The 17,297-nt window shown below is 41.9% G+C and overlaps 1 protein-coding gene and 1 pseudogene across 2 annotated transcripts in view; one reads left to right on the top strand and one right to left on the bottom strand.

The window, feature by feature from the left end:
• Positions 1-17,297, bottom strand: part of DCDC2 (doublecortin domain containing 2) — a 157,663-nt gene that overhangs the window by 49,589 nt on the left and 90,777 nt on the right. The gene's annotated exons all lie outside the window — the stretch shown is intronic.
• LOC116762826 lies at positions 7,928-8,272 on the top strand (annotated as a pseudogene).

The raw sequence follows: 17,297 nt of genomic DNA, 5'->3' as shown, positions 1-17,297 counted from the left end.
AGCTCATAATATCATTGCACCTGTGCCTAAGTGAACTGACTTCTTTATGAATACTATTCTAAGAATATTCACACGGTCCAATTTTACATTTAAACGTGTTACACGTTGTTCTTAAATATATTTTAAACTGCACATTTTTAAACCAGATGATAAAACCATATGCAATGGTCTTGACTGGTCACAAAGGAAGCAGAGACAAGGTTGGTATTTCTGTACATACCAACCTTGTGTGAGTTGGGCTAACTCTACCCCAACACTGACAGTTCTTCACTGTTCCTGTTAACTCAGCAACGGCAAAACTACCTTTTGTGTATCAAGCATCCCCTCTCACTTTCTCAATTCATCTGTTTTACAAAATTCATGCCGTTTGCAACAATTTTACCTTAACTTTGGAAAGGGCTTTGAATTGTTAGAGATGGTACTCATTGGCAAATTAACAACTAAAGAAATAAATGCATAAAGAAAGACATTTTTACATTAAATAAACAATCCCTGTAAATGTGTTGCACACCTGACATACTTCCTTGAATTGATTAGCTTGCAAAAAGAAGCTGTAAGTCGCATTGCGTAGGGATCATGACAACCAGGCTTATTATAAGTTACCCTGTGTCTGGGGATTTCCAGCCAATAGTTGCCATCCTTGCCTATGTAGCCACCAAACGGGCAGTTACAAAGAAAAGGAAAACTGACAGAAAATGGTTAAGACTACTATTCATTTGAAAGAGGTTAAAAGTAGAGACTGTTCTTAAATGTCACTGTACTGAGCTTTCCCACCAGTGGGAAAGAAAAGTAAAAAGTTGCTTTTCCTAATGCATTAATGACCTTGACCTCATCCTTGACCTCCCTTTTAACACAGAGGATTGAGACAATCTGGATCATCTGCAGATGCCCACCAGGCACCCAGATTCCCACCAACACTCGCAGGAAAGAGAAAAAGAAAGAGTTCGGGAAGGTCTCTCCCTGACAGGCAGAGGCAGCAGGGGACTGGCATCACCAGAGTCCACTGGGAATGGGCTCCGGGTCCAGCTTTACAGTTTATTGGCCCTTCCGTTTGTCTGTCCCATTCATCTGTTCATCGTCTGAGCGCCAACTCTGTACCAACCACAGGAGCTGCTCTTTAGGTGCTGAGGATACAAAGAATAAGACAGCCCTTGCCCTTGAGGGAAATGGCAATGACTGCAAATCAGCACAGCGGCTGTCCTAGAGGTCTGATGGGCAACAGCTCGGGGTACGGTGGTGCACAGAGGAGACAGTCGTCGAATATCCAGGGAGAAGAATACCCAAGGAAATCATGCCTAAGCTGGTGTGAAAGAATGAATAGCATGGGCAAGGCCATGCAAGTTACAGAGCCCACTTGGCCAGTACATATGAGGAGCTGCCTAGAGGCACTGGAAGTGAGGGGTCAGGGTGGTGAGAGGTAAGATCTGCAGGGTGGGCTGAGGCCAGCTGGTGGAAAGAGCTTTGTAAGCCAAGTAAAGGGGTTTGGTCCTGCAGAGGGTAGCCTCTGCAGCGGAAGAACATGCTGAGATTTGAGTTTCACACAGACCACTCAGGAAGTGGTTAGATTTGAGCTGTCGTAGCGGCAAGTGGGAGGCAGGAGAGCCCTGGGGGTGGACCAGTGTGTTAGCCTGGGATGTTGGACAAACCCTGAGACCTTAATATTTAAGGGGAGGCAGAATAAATAAGAGAGGTCAATGAACGAAGGCTGAAGGACACAAAGAGGTGGGGGGACAACCCAAGAGTGCTGTCAAAGTTACCAGCATAGAGATTGTTTTCTAGAGACTGATCAGGGAAGTTAAATAACAGTAGCATTTAACTATGCTTGCTTTATACCAGGCACTTTGCATATATCAACTCAATCAATACTCATAGGGTTGTGATAATAATAATCGTATTACTATCTCATTTTATAATTGAGGGAAGCGAGGCAGAGATCACTTAATGAACTTGTCCAAGATGACACAGTGCTAAGTGACAGGGTCACCCACATGGGGCAAAGAGGCCAAGTAAAAGGAAGCTGTAAAAAGGTCATTGGATTTAACCTTCCAGAGGTCAAGGACAACCTTGGCCAGTGTGCTTTCATTAGAAGGTTGAGAACTGAAAAATGATTCCAATAGGCTGAAGCATGAATTGTAGGTGAACAGTCAGAGATATCAAGGGTGAAGTATTCCTTTACATAAGCCAATGAGATCTGAGTCTTGACTAACATGATCTGCTCAGTTCTTATTAGCCAGAGCATTCGGTGAGTGTGTGTGTGTGTGTGTGTAAGCACATGTACACATGTGTACACACACGTGTGTTGTATATTGATGCTTGAAAATGAGGAGGTGATAGAAACCAGAAGGTGAAAGAGCTTATGAGACCCTGTCAGGAGTGTGGTCCTGAGGATGACAGGGGGCTGCTGACAATGACCTGACCCGCATCCTTCCCAAAGACTTCCACCTCCATGAAGCTCGCCCTGGCCTCTCAGTCTGGTTTTGGCTGTCCCTCTTCTGTGATCCCCCAGTACCCTAGCCCTGCCCCTGTCATGGGTGGCACCCACCTCCATTCCTGGACTGTGAAGACCAACTAATCTGACTGTGAATACCTCGAGGGAGGGGCCCATGTCTTGTTCATCTTTGTATCCTTAGCCTCTAACAGAGTTATGACATCGATCAATAAAAAAAGAAATGTGTGGATAAGTGTTTCTGCCAGATTATGTGCTTTGAAATATTCCTCTTGGAGCCATGTAGATGATGGCATAGAGAACACGGGAGTGAAGACATTTCTTTTAAACACCTTATCTGCTCTTAGGTCTCCTCCAATTTGGCGGGGTGAGGGAGGGGGGATTTTTATAAATGGTTGCTGTGTCCATGCTCCAACAAAAATTTGGAAACGCAGAGCTGCTGTGGGACTCTGTGTGCTTTCCAAAAATTTTGAAACGGAACTAAATGTTTGCATCATTTCCGTTAGATATACAAAGAAAATTAGGTTGTCAGTAAGTAACTGTTGAGTATCTGCTACATGTTGGACAACTTATTAGGTGTAATCAATCTAGAGTAGGCAGTAGACAAGTAAATGAGAAAGTCTGTCCCTGAACTGGACAAGCATGAAGCTTAACTGGATAAACATACACACACACACACACACACACAAATGAGTGTGCATATATACATTATAATATATATACATATATACATATGTATATAGACATATTCATAGGAAGATGGATGGAAAGTTCACAAAGGAACATGAAAAAATGAAGTAGGAACCTGACTATGAAATCAGTCAGCCACAATGAGTATTCTAGCCTGCTTCCCTTCACAAGTCCCCAACCCCAGTCATTCAGTCATTGCTTACTTCTTTATGTAAACGATATAGAACTTCTAATGTTAGCAAGCCCTTGATTTACTTATGTTTGACACATTACATAAAGAGAGCCTTAAACAGGAAGTTTTGCCTATACCATTACACACATACACACACTAATATGCATGTTCTGAGACTACAGCTCTTTGGTGGGTCTGAAACTCCCTTTTCTTTTTTGACTAATTTCACCTAAATAAATATCCCCCCTAAATCCTGGCAACTGGTCTCCTGCTTTAAGATCATGTGCTCCCATTCATACCAGAGCAGTAAAACAGTACATCACTCTAAAGCATAGTGCAGCAAATCTCCATACACGCCCACACATCACTGTGAAACATTTATATCCAATATTTCAGCCACATGCCTACGTCCTACAGTTCCACTTTCACTTGCTTACAGCTTTAATCACAAATTAGCCAACAAGTGTTTATTCTTTGTCACCTGTGTGTTCATAACTGTATGAGGATAAAAAAAGTTTAACACATAATATTTGCCCAGTAGTGGATCTATATGCTAATTGGAAGTGAACATCCATTGACTGACAAACTTTCGTTGATACCTGCCCCCCACCCACTATGATCCAGGTATTATGCCAGCATTCAGGATACAAGGATGAACAAAGGCACAGTCCCTGCCCTAGAATAGATCATGTTCACGATAAATAACATTTTATATAATAGGTAACCTAATGAAGGTCTGTGCGAAGGGCAAATGGTACCCTTAAAAAAAAGAGTGCTTATTTTTGACTGAGGGCTCAGTGACAGTTTGACAGAGACAAAGAAATCTGAGCAGACTCTCGCAACGCTTTCAGGAGCCCAGTGGCTGGACCATCCCTGTCTGAGCACGAGCCATGAAGACTAGAGCAGACTCGACAGGACTTACAAGCAGGCGAAAGAGACAGGCTGGGCTCTGGTGAGCAAGAAACCACCAGAGTTTCTAAGATAGAGTCCTGATCCTGTCTGCATTTCAGATGATAACTTGTGACTGTCAAGAATAGATTAGAAATGAACAAGACTGGAGTCTGAGAACCCCTCAGGTTCTGCTCAGGTCGGACTGCTCATAGGTAGAGAGGATGTGACCCAGGGAACGGCAGTGGGGTCTAAAGGCAGAAACTCCTTCCAGAGGTGTTAGAAATAGACCAAACAGCAGCCTGTGGGATGCGGCAAGGGTGGAACACAGCTGACAGATGACTCTGAGGTTTCTCACTTAGGCATCTGAGAAGAATACGTGAGGAAGACATAACTGGAGGGGATCCGCGAAGAACGGGTTTAACTGAGAATCTAATTTAAGTTCGAAAATTCTGTACTATCAGTGAAGGCATGCAGGAGGTAGCTGGGATGCAGGACTCGTGTTCCAGGGAGATGTGGATACAGAAGAAGAGAGAGGCTGTGACCTAACTCTGAGGGACACTACACTTGAAGATAGATAGGGAGACAAAGGAGTTACCTTTCTTCTCAGACTGAGAAGGAACAGAAAGGGAAAGGGAAAAGCAACAGACAGGATTTTCACAAAACCAAGGGAAGAGGAGTAGAGAAGATAGCAGGGTGCCCACAAAACATCACCTTGATGTACTGATTTAATTAAGCGATAAATAACACGGATACCTTTTTGCGAACAAACCTCTACCTAAGATGCCAGTTTTGCGACTCAGTAAGGTCACAGACGTGAAAGGTTAAGATCAGTGTGAGCGAGGATTATAAAGTCTTCCCTGGGGGAAGCTGTACCACTTCCCCTGGACTTTCAGAGAATGTAGGTTATGCAAAAGAGATATGGTGGGGCAGGACACACCAGTCAAGAATTAAAAATAAGAACAGAGCATTGGAGGGGCAGGGATCATCAAGGGACCTAATTAAAGAGACCAGTCCTCCTGGATTCATGGTGAGGGGTGGTGGGAGATGAGCGGTACCAGTCGAGCGGGCTACCGTGGAGAGCCTTGAGGGGCAAGCAAAGACGCTGGACCATCCTAGGTTAAGCCATAGATCTGTCTTCAGTCTTGTCTGCCAGGAACTCCCTGCTCTGTACCAGTAACTGACCACAACAGCCCCGAATGATTCTTGGCAACTCTTTCCATGCTAGCTTCTGCCCTGATAACTGGCTGGGCAAGAAAACAGAAAGACAGAAACGGCCTGCTGGTTTTGCTCACAGGCAGCAAATGACCCCTCCTGCCCAGTGTTCACAGCTGACTGTCCCTTGATTCATCTGATAAACAGAAGGGGGCATTTCAAAGGTGTCCAGTGGCTCACCCCTCGGAAATTCTCATTAACCTGACTATCAGGGTGGGAAAGAGAGATAAAAGACCTGCACTTTCTCATTGCTTAAAAACTGCTCAAAGGTGGTGATTTTCACACCTGCTGATTTGGTCTTTAAAGAGCCTTGTGAGATGAGAAAGATCACTGTTCATTTTTTCTTCCAGCCTCTTCCTTCTCTTCTGTGGTTCGTGCAAAAACACCCTGATTTTAATTCCTAGGTGGAATGTTGGCAAGCTTCGATAATCTTCTTTCACAATCTCTACTAAACACACATAGCAGCAGATTAGATGTGAATTATCAGTATCTTAAATAACTGAACCCGATGAACAGAAAGGGCTTTCACTCTTAAGTAGTTAGGTGAAAATCAGGTCTGGCTTCTCTTTGGAATCTGGAAGCCTCTTTCTCCTGCAGACAGGAGCAAAAGGTTACAGTAAATTTGAAGAAATGTCTGCACCCAGCTTGGAGAAATTTACACATTGGCTTTTTAAATGAAGGTACTTTTTATAGCATTAATTGGAGATTTTAAGCAGCAGGTGGTGTTATTTCATTTTATTTTGTAAGGAAAAGTCTAACAGTGAATTATTTTGAGGTTTTTCTCAAGCTCTCTGAAATGAAGCTTTTACTGCCTGCTGCGTAATGGCCTTCTTTTGCCATGTAAACATGAGATCAATATAGTTTTAAACAGAAAGGTTTTTCTAATGCATTTTTGGTATTTTTCAAGCTGTGATACAGCTGATAGGAGTTCTTATAAAATGTGAATTACAGGAAATTCATATTTATAAGCTTCTGCAAGTAATTTTAGAGCGCTGACTTTTAAACACCTGCTAATGAAGAATTCCAAGAGTAGCACTGTGCACTAACTTTTAATATTTCCTCATATACATCTCTTTCCCTAACCCAGGCCATGGTGGAGGAATCATGGCTTGAGGCCTTGCCAGCGTGGGTCTCTTTTTGTGAGCTTCTGGCCACTGTCCTGAAGTGAGGGTGTGACTCCAGTCCCCTGAGGGAAGTTCACAGTGGCCACTGCCAGGTTTGGCCATCACAGTCTCCTAAAGTGCTTTTTGGTTCTGTCTCTGTCTTTTAATTTTCCCTGGAAGAATACTGAAAATACCACAGCACTGGGAAGGAGGCATGTGGCAAAAACACAAAGACAGGTTTCCCCTTACTCTTTCTGTACTGGTTTCCAATTGCAGCTGTAACAAATTACCATAAACTTGATGGCTTAAAACTACACAAGTTTGTTATCCTACAGTTCTGGAGGTCGGGGTCTGAAATGTGTCTCCCCAGGCTAAAAAATCAAGGTGTTAGCAGGGCTGTGTTCCTTTCTGCAGGCTCTAGGGGAGAATCCATCTTTTTGCCACTTCCAGCTTCCTGGAGCCACCTGCATTCCTTGGCTCGTGGCCCCTCCTTCCACCTTCAAAGCCAGCAATGGCCCATCATTGAGTCTTTCTTACGACGTCAGCTCTCTGGTTCTGACTCTTCTGCCTCCCTCTTCCACATTTAAAGGACGCTTTGGAGTCCACTGGACCCACCGAGGTAAGTACGGACCATCTCCCTGTTTTAAGGTCAGCTCATTAGCAACCTTTACTCCCCTGTTGCCCTGTAACATAACGTATTCACAGATGCCGGGGATTAGTACATGGATTTTGGAGGGCCATTATTCTGCTTATCACATTCTCACTAAATCTTTCAGGAAAGGAGCACAAAAGGTTTTCAAGACACTTTTAAAGAAAGTCAGCTGGTCAAATAGAAAGGTTGGTTTAGTCTGTGGGAGCAGTCTCTTCAGAACACATTCTAATATGATAAAAAAAAAAAAAAAACCTGAACACTTATGACCATGTCTTCATACAACTTGTTAAATGAAGGTAAATTGTTAATGTGTCTCAGTTCCACTATTCTACACTCATGCCCTTCAGAACCAAACTACAGAGGGATGAGTCCCTCTGTCCACACTTAGACCTGACTACTCTCGGGATGGGAGGAGAAGTCAGAGGGTCGCAAGCCCAGCGAATGGCCAGCTCCCTCTCCTGTCATTTTCCCTTTGAGATGCCTGGGGTTGGGCTGATGGCGTCCCTGCCCCCCTACCTCCACCCATACCCCCCACCCTGCTTGGATAATGAGCCCTCTCCTACCTGGGCCAGGACAGCGTTAGCACTTGCTTCCAACCCCTAAGTCCCCAAAACAAACAAACAGCCCTTGTGAGATTTTCCTGAGGGATTTAACAGGTTGCTGTTGTTGTTGTCGTGATGTGGGTTTTTTAATCTTTCGTCTCTTTGAGGAAGAGGTGTAGCAGAGTGCAGGTCCGCCTGCACCTGCCCCTGCCTCATCACATGTCTTTGAAAGATACCGGAAAGACACGTGTGGAACCAGAGGTGGCAATTCACCGAATTACAGCAGCAACATAAAATCTTTGGAGAAAGTGTGTGATGATTTGATCAGAGGCGTGAAGGGAAAGAATCTCAAAGTGAAAGGACCAGTTCGGATGCCTACCAAGACTCTGAGAATCGCTACCCAAAAAAAAATCCTTGTAGTGAAGGTTCTAAGCCTTGGGGTCATTTTCATAGGAGGACCCACCAGTGACTCACTGACACACATGGTCCTTCCGAGATTGTTAAGGTGACTTCTATCAGCATTGAGCCCCGATGGAGGCTGAAGTCACTGCTGCAGACGCTTAAATCAAACTTTTGAAAGTTGACTATAAGTTGTTACAAAAAAAAACTTTTGTAATTCAACAATATTTATTGAGCACCTACTACGTGCCAGGCCTTGTTCTAAGAACTAGGAATTCACATAAGCAGAAATCTCATGGCCTTGTGGAGGCTGGGAGTAGAAGGGACAGTGGAGATTCAATAGACACAATAATCATGAATATTACATCATATAAGTGCTATGGAGTGCTAGAGAGAGGGAGCAATGTTCGAGCCATAAGGGCAGGCCTCATTTTAAAAATAGCATGTAAACAAAGACTTAAAAAGCATGAGGAATGGATATCTGAGGGGGAATGCTCCAGGGAGAGGAAATGGCTGGGTCAAAGGTCCTGAGGAGGGAAAGAACACAGAAGTTACCAAGTATTAGGAGGGTATAGATTTTTCACAACAAAAGCTAAAGTTCATTTGAATGCAAAAAGACTAGATCCGATTTTTCAAAAAATTCTCCTCTACAACTGTCTTCAGTTTTTTTATCTGAAGACTGTCTATTCTTTTGACCACCAAATAATTTGCCATTTTCCATTCAATAATGGCAGGGCCCAACCAAGGACCTAAGAGAAACTGGAAGAAGTCATCACTGAGGGGCAAAAATGATACAGAAAAGGGGGGTTTGTGGAAGACACACTTGCCTGACCTGTGACTTGTTCTCCAGATGCAGAAATGGAGCCGTGAGGAGGTGTGCGCTCAGGGCACCTCCACCCCCATGACATCGACAGCATCCCTGCTCTCTGACCTGCCTTACTTCTCTGTTTCCTGGTTCGTTGTCTCTCTCCCTCATGAGAAGGTGAGAATATTCGCTGCCCGAGGGCAGGGATGGTGCCTGACACCACTGATCACCAAGGGGACTCTGGGCCAGTCTAGCCCTCAGTAGCAGGATACGTGGGCTGTCCATTCTGAGACCAGGCCAGGAGCCCTGGTTATAGAAGCAGGTCCATGTGAAAGGAAAAGATGCCAGGCCGGAAGCTGAATCTTTCTCTGGAAAAATACTGCAATTACTACACGCAAGAAAAGTTTAGTTTGAAAAGAACAAGCTCCTGTTTCCTGGTACACTCCTTTCCAGCCAGCTCAGATCTGGGTCGTGTTGAGGCAGAGAAACGACCCTTCTCCCCACCCCCACCACTCCCACCAAGTGTCAGTACTTGGGGAAACCTTTATCTGAGAAGAGAGACATTCTCCTCACTCAGATGGAAAGCGATTGAGGTGGGGAAGCAAGGAATGGCAGGAGGTATTAAAAAAATCAGAACTGTAATTATTTACGTGATGAAAAGGTGCTGTACAGAGACACCATGTGATGGAAATATTCCCATCACATTAATAATAATAATAAAAAAGACCTTCACCTCCCATGACAAGAAGCTGCAAATCTAAATAATTTTATCTTCTCCTCTGAATATTTCCCAGGGTACAACAGTAGCTCTCAGGCAGAAAGAAATTATTCACTGAGAACATGAAAATACTCCCTTTCAGAAATGACTTCAAGATAATATTTGCTATGTGACTTTGGTAATTTTATACACACACGTATAAGTTTCTTTTACTAAAATGCTCAATTTCGTTGATGGAGCAGTTTAAACTTTATACAGCAATTTCATCCACTGTAACAGATATAAAAAGATCTATGTCTCTGCCATGTCTAAAACGTCAGAATTATCCATAAAGTCAAGCAGTGCATTTTAAAATCTGTTCATATAAAATGCCATAAAATCAAAGCACCACATCTCAATTAACCAGGCACGGAAATATTTTAACTATTGTCATATAGCATAATAAATATTAACTCATTAAGTTTTCAAATGCCTAAGCAATGGAAGTTTATACCTGCCCTGCGAACAGAAGGATGTTTTCCCGTTTAAATGAACACACCATTGCCGTTGTATTTCAGAACTTTGTCTTCTGTGAAAGTTCACAAAGTTAACTCTATCAGCATGTTCAGGTACTAAACACACTCACAAATACTAAAGTGTAAGCCAGAAGACCATCAAAATTAATTAGGTCATTATATTTTAGAGCCCCCAAAGGACTCAAGAAAGCAAATGGTTCAACCCTTTCACTTCCCAATTGAGGACAGAATTGTTGGATAATTTGCCCAAGGCATGACTAGACCTATATTTCTCACTTAACACAGGCAATGCTCTTTAATTTACACGAGGCTATATCTGGTTGCTAGACAAAATATTATTGCGGGGCAGAGGGGTGTTAAACATGGGAAATCAATTCATGGTGTTGCTTTAGCAACCATGGAATTCTCTCTATAGCTTAACACAGTGCCTTTTGGAGAGTCAGTAAATAGTTGCTAAATGTGAATGAATGGATGGAATTCTTGGAAAAAGTATATTTGCTTCAAAGTATACTTCCTTCTGGCCACGGGAAAACCGGGCAAACTTTCCTTTCTGCATTTGCCTAGGAGCAGCCTGGGAAACACCTTTCTCCAGTCTGAAGACATTAGAGCACGACTATCCCAGGTAGCACTTGATGGTTTTCCCTATGTTTAATTCATTTTTTTTTCCTGTTTCTAATGTGTTTTCAAGTGGATGTAAGCTCAGTAGGCACGAGGTTCTTATCCGATTACAGTGGTATCAGACTTCATAAGAAAGTTCTGATAAAACAGCCCCTATTCCAAACATTACACAATTTTTCAATTTAGGTGTACTAATGGGCTTATTTCTAGAATAACCCTAGTAGCCTCACAATTCACTCAACATAAAATCACAGGAGGTCCTGTTTCCCGGACCTTCACCTGATTCCCTTCCTAAATAATTTATATTTTTTGTAAATTAAGCCTCTGCCCATTCAAATGTGGTGCAGCTGGTTGTTTGCTTTTTCTTTGTTTAAATCGCCACTGTTTCCAAAAATGCCAAACACTTATCATCGGTGCCATTCTTTTTGATACTGGACTACTTGCTGAATTCACTGTTACCTATGTCATGTGTATGTCTCCTTCTGCCAATGAAATTATAAACTGCTTAGTGCCAAGAGGCACATTTACAATATCACAGGGAATAGTCAATAAATTCGTGTTATTTCACCTCCAGGTTAATTGTTTGAAGCTACTGGAAAGAAAGAACCATGTAAAAAGTGATCTCCAATCAGGCAGTTTAACTAGAAATCCACTCCTTCCAGAACTGTTTGTGTGCGTTTAGGAAAGGAGGCAATAATGGAAAGAAGTCCAAAATAAGTTCACTTAGCATGTCATTAATGAGGAAATTTCCTTATTTCTTTTATACAGGGCTGCTAGTTTGATAGATGAAGAAAGCATCAAACATAGAATATTTGCATTTCAACATAACAGTTAATGGACTCACTAATCCACATATCTTTGTGTATATAATGGTAAAATTTGGGTTGGAAAATAACATGAATATGTGTATATAAGTGGGTTGATTCATCCATTATTTTACTTAACAAATATTTACTAAGTGTCTACTAAAGACCAGATTAAATGCAAATTATGGTCACCCTTCCTTCAGTATCCACAGGGGATACCAAAATCTGCGATGCTCACGTCCCTTATGTTAAATGACATAGTATTTGCATATAACTTACCTTAGATTACTTACAGTACCTAATACAATGTAAATACTATGTAAATAGTTGTCAGTGTGCATAAATTCAAATTTTGCTTTATGGAACTTTCTGGAAAAATTTTTTCACATATTTTCGATCCGCAGTTGGTTGAATACGCGGAAGCAGAACTCACGGAGGAGCACACCTAAGCTGAATCTTAAAAACAAGTAAGTTTTGACAAAAAAAAGTTTGGGTGGCAGTATGAATGCAGAGAATTTCAGACAAAGAAGCCAGTAAAAACCAAGAGGGAGTATAGGGCATGGAGGAAATCCCAAGCCATTTAATGTTGTAAGAGCATCAAGCCCAGTTTAGGGGGTATAGGAATACGATGTGAAACAGTCATGAACTTGAAGACCTTCAGCTTTGTCTGTGGGTGACGGGGAGCAACTGGAGGGTTTTAAGCACGTGAACCACACATAGTCAAATTTTGGTCCAGACAGGTGACACTGGAAATGAGGACAGAACAAAACTCAGGGGGGAAAGACCGGAAAAAAAAGGACACCTGTTAGGAAGTTACTGTTGCCTGTTGAGAGCACAGGTGAGCCTAAACAAGGGCTGTGGTAGAGAGATGAAAATTGGGAAACTGTCCTAATATTTAGCAAGTAAAGTCAGCAGGATGTGGTGAACAGTTGGGAATATGAGGTAAGGGGAAGAAAGAAGCCAAGATTGTACATAACTTTTCGGCACAGATAAATATTGCTGACATTGATCGAGATAGAAAGTGTTGCGGTGGGAGATGTAGTGTAATTTTAGGAATGTTGGGTACAAAGTCTTTGAACCACAAAAAATGCTCATCTGCATCCAGGTGTCAGTTTGAAGAAGAATCTCTCTCATGGACCCTATTTGCTTCAAAAAACTTATAAAAATAGTTGGATACCATGTAGAGAGCACACTGCCAAATATCTAGATTATGGTAAGATGGAAAAGATAACAAGTTACAAAATCAAGACCCAAAATTAGGTGAACAGGCTGAAATACAGACCAACAAGATTAAATTTAATAGGAAAACATGAAAAATCCTGCATTATAGGATGGGAGGATGTAACTTGACAGCTCTCCGTGTGAGTGTAAATGGAAATTTTGGTAGCACTTAAACTTAATATAACCTATATTGAGTCTGAAAACTTGGACTCCGTTCATAGAAATATGTAATACATTTTAATCATACATTTTTCAGATTGGGGTGGGTCACAAAATCCTGAGTTCCATAAAAATGTTTCAGCGGCCACCACAGTACATGAGGAGGAAAATCATGAGCAGGTGGGCCTCCCAAACTATCCAGAAAACTCCCTGCAACCAGAAAAGATCTCCGTTTATGGATTACACAAAGGGGACTTTTTGTAAAATTTCCTCTAACGAAAGGGCTCCACTTCCCAAACCACTGACTGTGATCCTAGGGTGTAATCGGCCCATAGTAAATTCTGCACAAGTCAAACCACATCTTGGTGTTCGGTTCCAGGCATCTCATATTAAGGTGGCCACTGAAACACTCCAAAGTTTGCAGGTAGAATGTAACCGGGATAGGAAGATGAAGCAATCCTTCTCACTGAGGAGTGGCTGAAAGAATTCAGGACGTTTTAGCTGGAGAAAGACTGAAATGAACATCAACACCTGTCTCCAAATTTCTAAGGCGCTACCAACTGGAAGAGTCATATTCTCCACGCCGTCCTTCTGATGGCTTCGCCGGGAGCAGAGTGGAGATTACAAGCAAGTAGATTATGGGCCAACACAGAAAAGTATTTACACTTAGAGTAAGAGAAACGGTTGCCCTGTGAGGACAAGAGCTCCCTGAATATATGCAGGCAATTCTATCGGCTGGAGGAACCACTATTAGCTTTAACAGCTATTGTCTTGCAATTCTAGAATAAAAGACATGTGTAATCCAACTGTATTTTCATTCGATGCCTCAACTCTGCAGTAGACTGCTATTCTTCCCATTTTCATTCATTCTGCCAGTACCAAGCATTCACTGGAAACATGAATATTTTCAAACATGAATTAGATGTGATCCCGGCCCACAAGTAGCTCACAGTCCAGTGCAAGAGGCGGATTTGTCAAGAAGTTATTGCAGGTGCATGTGGTAAGCACAGCTGCGGTAAGGAAAAGCTACGAAACCTCCCTGGAGAAGGAGTAACATGAATGGCATCCCCTTCATGTCAAACGAAAGGACAGGATACTAGCCTCCTGCTAGACTCAAGTCCCTTTTAGAAACACATTTCTCCCCAGCACCACTATCTTATTTTCAATAACAGGTGGACCACCTCATGCAAAGTCTTTTCTCACTTTATTCGGTAAGTCTGCTTCACCCAAGGATTGTAGGCACTAATTGGGATGACTGCCTGGTTCACAGGCAACCCTTTTTCCTTCTTGTAACAGCACTACTCCTCCAAACACTGAGGTGGTCATGTGACCCAGCTCATCATAAATCATTATTCCCCAGCCCTGATAGGCCCCAGGGGTGGACACATGCTTGTAAGCTGGGCCAATCAGAATCCTTCCCTGTGATTTTTTTTTTTCCCCAAACTGCAGTTGAAAGTTCTCTTTACTCTCATGTTCCTGGGCTAAAAAGATATAATCCAGGAGCTGTCAATAGCCACATTCCCCTCACAGGAGGAAAGTCTGTGTGCAATAAGGGAGAATGAAGCCAAGGGGCTAGAAGAATCAGAGCTGAAAGATACAGAAAGAATATTGTGGATTTTTGTGTCCCTGGTTCCAGGTTCTGAGGTCCCTGGCTTTGCCCTGGGACCTTTGCCCTGTATTTTTCAATTCTGCAAATTATCTATTTCAGTATTCAAAGTCACTTTCAACAAAAAAATACATGTAATGAGATTATTCTATAAAACAAAACTTAGGAAATAACACACCAACCCAAATGGGTGTGAGATGCACAAAAATAGAAACAATACGTATTTCCATTTTTCAACTAAGAACATTTCTGAGCACTAACAATGTGGCAGGTGATGTGTAGGTGCTGGAGACAGAAAACAGATATGCAAACCAGTCGGTACAGGTATGGACAATGTAAGTGCATATAGATTTGGGTGTAGCTGTAATGTAATAATTAAAATATGCATAAAGGGGCTTCCCTGGTGGCGCAGTGGTTGAGAGTCCACCTGCCGATGCAGGGGACACGGTCCGGGAAGATCCCACATGCCACGGAGCGGCTGGGCCCGTGAGCCATGGCCGCTGAGCCTGCACGTCAGGAGCCTGTGCTCTGCAACGGGAGAGGCCACAACAGTGAGAGGCCCGCGTACCGCAAAAAAAAAAAAAAAAAAAAAAATATATATATATATATATATGCATAAATATCATACATGGCATAATTTGCAGGTTAAAAAGTCAAAATATTTGAGAACCAATGAACAGCGGCACTGACCAGTTAGAAATCATAAACTAGTGTGGCTATTGGCCATAGTAACAAGTACAAGCTGAAAATCAGCTCTTATTATCATCAGATTACTTCTTTTAATTCACCCTAAAAATTAATTATCCTCCATAACTCCTCAGTGGCTTTAAGGGGATACATCAGAAAGTAGGAAGAGGTTAGAGGTAGTAACTGAACATTGAGTTCATGCCAGTTTTTCTGATTACAGGCATCATGCAATTTATCTCCCGCTAATTGAACTGTAAAGTTTTTTTTCCATGGGGGTTTTGGGCTACATTTGAAATGGTTGGACTTTTAATAAAACTCCTTTGGTCAACAAGATAAGAAAAGGCCTTTCAGTTGTATTGCTTTCCAAGCTCTTTCCATAAGCTAATTTACACTGTGGGCCTCAGTGGTGGAAAATCATTAATGTTATTATTTTGATTACTAGGTATTTTGGAATAAATGACTTAAAGACTAGAGGACTAGTCAGTTTCAACATCAAAGTAATCCAAAGAGGCTAATCGGCACTCTGCCATCACATATGGGCTGGATTGATAGAACATGTTTAATAGCACATGCTGGGGGCAGAAACAAGAGATAGCCTACACAGGGAAGTACCTGATAAAGATGGGCAGACAAAGAACCAATCCCTTAGCAGCTGAGAGTTCAGGATATTCATAAAGCTTCCACTACCCAAAAGCAGCAGGGGCAACTTCATTTCCATTAAGAGAATGGGAAGGAAATTGAATATCATAACAAGATAATGGGCTCCTGCTTGTGCACAACTACTTGTATAAAGTCACAATGTCTGCTGACAAAGTGCTTGTTACTGGTATCGAGACAACCGGGAACAATGAACGTCATTTGTACATGCTTCCTCAGGGGAAATTCTTTTTCCCTAGTTGTGGGATGCGAGTACTTTTCAATCTCAGTAACAGAATACAAGCTGAAGTTTCACCATCAGTTTAGAAGACCTGTGACCTTCAGCCAGCTGGGGTTGGAAAGGAAGCAGTTTGATGATCCATGATAGCTATGCATAGGGAACATAAACATTAAAAGGGGAAAAAAAATTGCTCTTGTATTTCACTTTGTAGTTCTCCTACAGGAGGCCTTTCAAAGACTAGGACCAAAAAGGATAGAAAGAACTATGAGTCTTAAGCTTGTACAATGCTAGCATTTTCTACATGGAGCTTCCAGGATGGCAGGACATTTTACTTAAAATATATTTCATGTCATTTTACACTAAAGCTTGACTATATCTCAAATCACGTCTCACAGGTCACAATCAAAGGTGCAATCACCAGCTTTCTTCATATTTTGATGGGAAGGTTTCAACGAAGAAGTTGAAATTGAAAGATCTGCAGAAAAAGTATGCAGTGAATCATATTTTTAAAATACCATATGTCCTCTGGAATTTTAAAATAATTTCTAAAATATGCCCTAACTACAAAAACTCTACGGCAAAAACAAAAAAACCCACTACTTTTCCATATTCATGAAAAGCTCACTAGGGAGAATATTTAAATATCTTTTGGCAGTGTTTTTAAAGACTTACAAAGCACTCAGAGAATAATCTCAAGAGAGCATATTTAAATAGTCCGCCCTCCCCAAAGTTCTTCCAACCTGTGATTATTTACTGTATGTCTTTCTATATTTTAATTTCTATAGTTTTCTATAGCCCGAAACCCTGGGCTTATGAATTCCTCTTCTAGAAAAAAGAATTAGTGTGGGAAACTCCACACCTGCAGGGTAACCAAGTCTTATCCCACTTGTGATAGGAACCAAAGCTAGGCCTGGTGGGAGGCTACCCATCTCTGCAGACTCAGACAGACTGCTGCTAGCTGTGTTATTCTGGGCAAGTTACCAAACCTACCTGTACCTCACTTTCCTTATTTGTAAGATGAAGCTAATAAGAGTCCTACCTGATGGGGCTGTTAGGACTAAATAAGTTAATGTATTTAAAGTGCTCAGAACAATACCTGGCACTTTAAAAGTATTGAATATTATTAGTACTACTATTATTTTTATTATTATCATTATCGTTGTTAAGAGAATGACAAA

The sequence above is a fragment of the Phocoena sinus genome, chromosome 11, assembly GCF_008692025.1.
Source record: "Phocoena sinus isolate mPhoSin1 chromosome 11, mPhoSin1.pri, whole genome shotgun sequence".
Lineage (NCBI taxonomy): Eukaryota > Metazoa > Chordata > Mammalia > Artiodactyla > Phocoenidae > Phocoena > Phocoena sinus.
This window is presented reverse-complemented; position numbering and strand designations above follow the sequence as displayed.